Source organism: Vicia villosa, linkage group LG2 (genome assembly GCF_029867415.1).
Source record: "Vicia villosa cultivar HV-30 ecotype Madison, WI linkage group LG2, Vvil1.0, whole genome shotgun sequence".
NCBI classification, from domain to species: Eukaryota; Viridiplantae; Streptophyta; class Magnoliopsida; order Fabales; family Fabaceae; genus Vicia; species Vicia villosa.
The window spans coordinates 207,242,311-207,248,628 of record NC_081181.1 but is presented as its reverse complement, the minus strand read 5'-3'; the positions used below and the strand labels follow the sequence as shown (position 1 = coordinate 207,248,628).

Here is a 6,318-nt window from a genome sequence, read left to right as displayed (position 1 = left end):
AAGCAAGAGAAGTGTTGCATTTCTCTTCTACTTCTCTCTTCTTTAACTCTCTCTACACTACTTCTCTCAAACCAAGCAAAGCCTTAGTGAGTTTATCGAGATAATTTTTTTCGTTAATAATATAGTATTTGTTGTAGTAAGGAGAACATATGTCCATCCTCTTATGTCAGAAGACATTTACTGGAAATAGGATAAGAAACCTCATATAAGAGGAAGAGAACTAAAAAAATCTAGTATTAGAGAAGACATCAAACTTATAGCCTGATTAGTGTTGACGTTTCAAACAAACCAACCACCTTAATATTCTATTTTTTATGTTATGTCTTTTTGTGATATGCGCGAAGCCCTTCAAATCTGACCTTGAGTATAATGTCACGGGTTGGAATCCGCTACCTTTGGCTTTGTGCCTTTAATAACTTTGTGTGCATTTTTCTCTCATAAATCATCACTTCTTATTAAAATAAACTATTTTTATTCATCTACTATCTACTATCTACCCATTACTAATCAATTGACCAAACTTCCCAAAATGCCCTTTTCTCAACATTTTATTACACACACAAAAGGGCAAATTCGTAACTAACAAAATAGCATATCACTTTCAATATACAGACCCCAAATGTTTCATTTTGATTGGTCCATATTAAAATACAATTTTTTCCCTCCAATCCAACCTTACACTCCCTTCTCTTTCCCATAACATTGTCTTTCCTCTTTCTCTCTCTGTCTTCCGCAAACTCTCTTCTCCATCTTTTTCCCTCAAACCCTAAAATTTCGCCGCCGACAACAACAACAAGCTTTCATCATTGTTTAGCCGTGAAACAACAACAAAATTGACCTTCATCTTCAATCGCACACAACCATTAAACCGAAAACCCCCTACATTTAAACCGAAAACCCCTTACATTGTTTCTTTCAGAACCGGATATGTACCATAACGCACAAAATGGGTCCAAATCGTGAGTTTATTCGCGAGGCTTTTCTGTTCCGATTTTGGGTTGCTGTGTTTTGTTAATTTTAGTGCAGGTTATAAACTCATTCATTCCATTTTCACTAAAAACATTACACTCTCATATTAGTTGGGTATTTCAGAAAATGAAGAAGATGCATGGCTATGAAAAATTAGTGTGGAAGAATTTGATGGAAGATAAGCCCACTCTATAAAGATATGTTCGGTGGTGCGTAGAACGTGGAAGGCATATCAGTCTGACAAGAGAAGCTTGATTTTGAAAGTAAGTGATATTTATATTGTGATTCATTTCAGTTAGTGGAAGGCATATCAGTCATTATTTTTATTAGTTGATTGATGCTTTGTGGAGACCTATGGAACCAATGGGAGGGATGGAATTAATGAAGCACCTTCAGCAGAGGATCTAACTCTATTTTATAGCAACATCTCCCATTGCACACATCTCAAAGGTTTGTACATACAACTAACTGTTCTCAAATTTATTTTGTGTAGTGCATACAACTGCTCTCAACTTTAATGAATCCAACATTCCGAAACTTATTGGCATTACAAATTTGAATTTTGATGTGTGCAGGTAAAATCACCAACAATTTTTCTATTAGATGCCCAAGATCTCCGCGTCCCAATATCAACTAGACTGCAAGTAAGATTTTAATCCTCGTGAGAAAATCCCATTTTGGAAAATCCCATATGAACCAAATTTTCAAGACTTTATAACATTGCAGTTACATATAGACTATTATTCTTATTATTACAACATTGTCGCATACTATTTATCTAAGTAATATTGTTCTACTATAGAAAATAAAACAAAAATTAAATGAAATTCATGCCGAAAGTACTGAATCCTGGACAATGAGCAATGGCCCTTTCTAATCAAAATTTTCTTTTTGCTCTGCTACAGCTCAAAAGTGCATATGCCATTGCAAAGTTAAGAAAAACAGGATACTCAAAGAATTAGTTCTACAAAGAGGCTATCAGTATGTATAAGGAGGTATATAACTTTTATATTGCATAGTCTCCGGCAAGCATTATTTCTTATAACTCATTCTGCCAACGAAAAGCAACAACAAAAATCTCTTTTCACTCATAATTCTAACAATGTCATTGTGTTCTGTTTATCTACAACTCATTCTTCCATATATTAATGATGCACCTGTTAATGTCATCTGACTTAGTGTCATTATATTGTTTATTTTGATAACTCATAATATACAAATTCATCCATTTTAAAGAACTATCATAAAGTTGTGGTTTCTCATGATATACAAATGGTGATATATCAAAAATATTATGTCACACAATGCCACTAGCAAACATTCCCTATGTTGTTTGAAATGGTACACTGCCAAATTAATTTTAGAACGTTATAGACACTTATTGCCACTTTAATTTGAGCTTTACACAAATGTGCTTGGGAAATGGTTACATAATGCAATTAGTTTGTTTCATATATTTGCATTCCACAACAATGAGCACATATGGTGGAATTTCATTCTGTAGATATATTCTTTGAATTACACAATGCTCACAGTAGTCTCTCTAATTTCTTTGAATTACACATGTGAACTGTGATATGGTTTCATTTTACGTTCAATAATAAGACACTTATGATGGGTGTGCCTTTGGTGCTAGGAATCTCAGCTGAGACACAGGAAATCAATTTAGAAATACTAAGACATAAGGAAGTGAATCAAAGAACCAATGCTGTAAGATTAACCATACATCCAAGAGCAGGAACTTCATCTCTTCCAAAGCAATTATGGAAGTTGGTTATTTTGTATCAAACATTATTGATTGCATATTTAGTTAGCATCTCTGAAGTTTTCCTTTAATGCTATTTTTCCATTTAGGTGATTTCAGGCTGAGCTTGCTAGGGACATGGGATACACTGCTGCAAGATTTGGGCATGTTATGTTCCCTGAAAATGTTCATGAGCCAGCCTTGAATTGTGCTGAGCTTTTGCTTCAAGGCGTGGGGAAAAGTTAGTTTGATATTTTATTACTTCAATACTTGAACCATTAAGTTTTTCATCTAATAGAAGTTTATCACATGGTTCCCATTCTTATTAGTTTTAATGTTCGATCTAAATTCTGATCTTATGGTTGTTTGATCTATAAACGCTTTGGTTACAAATTTGCCTTTCAGTTTATTGCAGGGACAGCGAGGAGTTCTTTGCAGGGGCTGAGGCAGACTATATACCCTGCAGAGCCAACTTTTTTCCATTTTTTAACCTTTCACCGCACATAGCTTTTGGAAAATTTGAACCACTGTATTACTAATTTACTACTCTATTTTGATATGTTGATTAGTATATTTTGAATTAATTGGACAGAGAATCTATGAAAATCCAATTGTGTGATTAACATGTTGAAAATTCAATTCAATTCACTTACTGAGATTAGTATCTCTTGTATTAAGCAGGGGTCAGTTTGCATAGTTAATGTAGTGAAAACGGCATGATTGTGTTTACACTTTGAAAATTATCATACTTGGTATTTTTATTGAGGTGTTTTTCTGCCACTGTCAGGAAAGAGCAGCAGCAATTGAAAAAGAAGCAGAGTGGCTTCTACAACAGCCGTCGATGAAAAACCTCTTGGTAAAATTGCAGATGCGTTCAAAAATGTGATTGAGGCTGCTGCTTTTTCCGGGCCTTTGCTTTTGTGGCTCCTCTTTTTGTCAGCATTGGCTCTCACTTCAACTTCATTGAGATGGATTACCTCAACAAGGTAAGTTACCAGTAAACTACTTTATTATTAGTAACATATATGTGATCTCATTTGTTGATATCCACAAACTTGTGAAGCACTTGCACATAAACATGGATAATAACAGGTTAATGACATAGCAGAGGCATCAAAGTCTTTCAAGACATTACTATCTATGGTTGATCATGATGTACAAACTAATTATGTGAGAATACAAGGAAGCCATGAATGAAATCTTTTGAAAATAAAACGTGGACTTGAATTTCTCAAGGTGCTATTTGAACAAGTTCTGCTCACAGAGTATGTACATCTTATTCATTTGCTACTTTAGCATTTACTGCGTATTATTAACGTTTGATTTGATCTATGTTGTTGATATTTTCGTAGAAAGAGATCCAAAGCACGTTACAGATTATCTTTGAACGTTAGATTTGTTCAATATTTGGTGAGCTCCAAGACTCATCTCAGAGGAATAAAAATAAATAAAAGAGTGAAAGTGGAAAATTGTATGTCAGAAAAAGACCCCCACTTGCAATTCCTGAATGTTAGTGCAAAGTGTGGCTGGATGGAGAAAGCTTATGTGGACTAATAGTGATTTTAGAGTCAACAACCTCAACAATGTAGTCTTTTGTGTTTAATATTTTTACAAATTTGTAGTACTTAACAGTTATAGTAAATTAAGTTTCAATCTGTGTTTTGACAGGGGAAGTTCTATGAGAGATGCAGCTTCTTCTAAGGCTTATACACAAATATTTAATTCATCTACAAGGGAGAAAGCGGTGTGTTTGTGTACATCGGAGCAATTGTGATCATTTGTTTGTTTTTAATACATGAGCCTAATCTATTTGTTTGTTATTAATACATGAGCCTAATCTAGGCAACCATTGCACATTTGTAAAATTGTTATTTTCTTATTTATCTTTTATATTAATAATATTAATATGAAAATTAATACTACCTACTTTTATTTTTGGGTCAAATATATTTTTGGCTACTTAATTGGTGATGTTTTTATTGTAGATTATGACAGCCTAGAAATTTTTAATTAAGATATAGAATTAAGACACGAACAAATTTTTTTCTGTGCGGAATCACAAATTTTCTACTACATGTTTGACATTAACTATATCTAAATATTTTTGTAAAGCTTGACAAATGATATTTTTTACGGATCACTATCACCATAATTTTTTATTTATTTTAATCAACATAATATTTATAAACGGGTCTAAAATACGAATGAACTTACTTGTGTTGACCTATTTTGAAACTTTTTTTGCTGATCACTATTTTAATTTATAATATAATTTTCATACTACTAATATTTTATTATTAAATTTTTTTTAATTTTTAAAATGGTTAATTTCCATTTTATAAATGCAATTTGATCAAACTTCTTTACTTTACATTTTTCGTATCATTCAAAAAATACTACACTACAAATAATACACCCGGGCGACAGCACGAGTCTCTGACTAGTTTAGTATAATGTTATTATACTAAAGCTCTCGAAGGCATGCAATAGTAGAGGTAGCAAATCATGTCTCATAATGTCACCGTGTTAAGTTTGGGAGTGTGGAGCCTTTTGATTTAGTCTTGTCTCATAAAACATTTTATGGTCAATGAAATTTTTTTTGATAAAAAAAGTAATCATACTAAATAATGAGTTTATTATAGAAAATTTCTTTACCCAGTTCCCTATGGGGGTCACCTCTGCGAAAACCCCATTTTACCCCGCTTCAGAAATGCATTTCCAAAATATTTTTTTTTCTAAATTTTTCCAGACTTCGGAAGTGCATTTCCGAAAAAATCCCAAAAATTGGGATTTTGACTAATTCGGAGATGCATCTCCGAAACAACAAAAAAATCTTAAAAAAATCCCAAAAATTAATTCACATATCATAAATTTAATATAATTTATGAGTAATGAGTAATGAATAATAATAATTATATATTTTTATATAATTTATGAGTTATGAATAATAGTTATTATATATTTCTATCCTGATTTATATTTTAAAATTTAAAATAATTTTAATTAAAAAAATTAAAATAATTCCACTTATAAAATAAGTTATAATTTTTTATTTATATATTTATAATAAATGTTATATATTTATAAAAAAATTAAAAAAATGAGTGTTTTAATTTATATATTTATATAATAATTATAATAATTATTATATATTTATAAAAATTATTATATATTTATATATTTATATAATAATTATAAAAATTAAAATGCTAAATTACAGTTTTAGTCTCTCTGTTTTGGTATTTTCACGATTTTGGTCCCCCTATTTTCTTTTTAAACAGTTTTAGTCCCCCATCCCGATTTTGTTCATAAACAGTGCATGATCCGTACATGAACAGTACATGACCGTACATGAACAGTACATGAACAGTTGGTTCAAAATTGGGATGGGGGACCAAAACTGTTTAAAAAGAAAATAGGGGGACCAAAATCGTGAAAATACCAAAATAGGAGGACCAAAACTGTAATTTAACCAAATTAAAAAATGAGTGTTTTAATTTATAATAATTAATATATATTATATATTTATATAATAATTATTATATATTTATATATTATATATTTATATATTTCACTTACAAAATTAATAATTATGATTATATATT

General features: G+C 30.9%; 1 long non-coding RNA gene across 1 annotated transcript; it reads left to right on the top strand.

Moving 5' to 3' along the window:
- Positions 1–706: 706 nt before the first annotated feature.
- On the top strand, positions 707–4,559 carry LOC131648061 (uncharacterized). The gene is made up of 9 exons (XR_009298040.1): positions 707–959; positions 1,093–1,232; positions 1,300–1,419; positions 1,545–1,613; positions 1,875–1,964; positions 2,606–3,699; positions 3,806–3,978; positions 4,066–4,298; positions 4,382–4,559. It is a non-coding gene; the product is annotated as an uncharacterized LOC131648061 (long non-coding RNA).
- Positions 4,560–6,318: the final 1,759 nt, after the last annotated feature.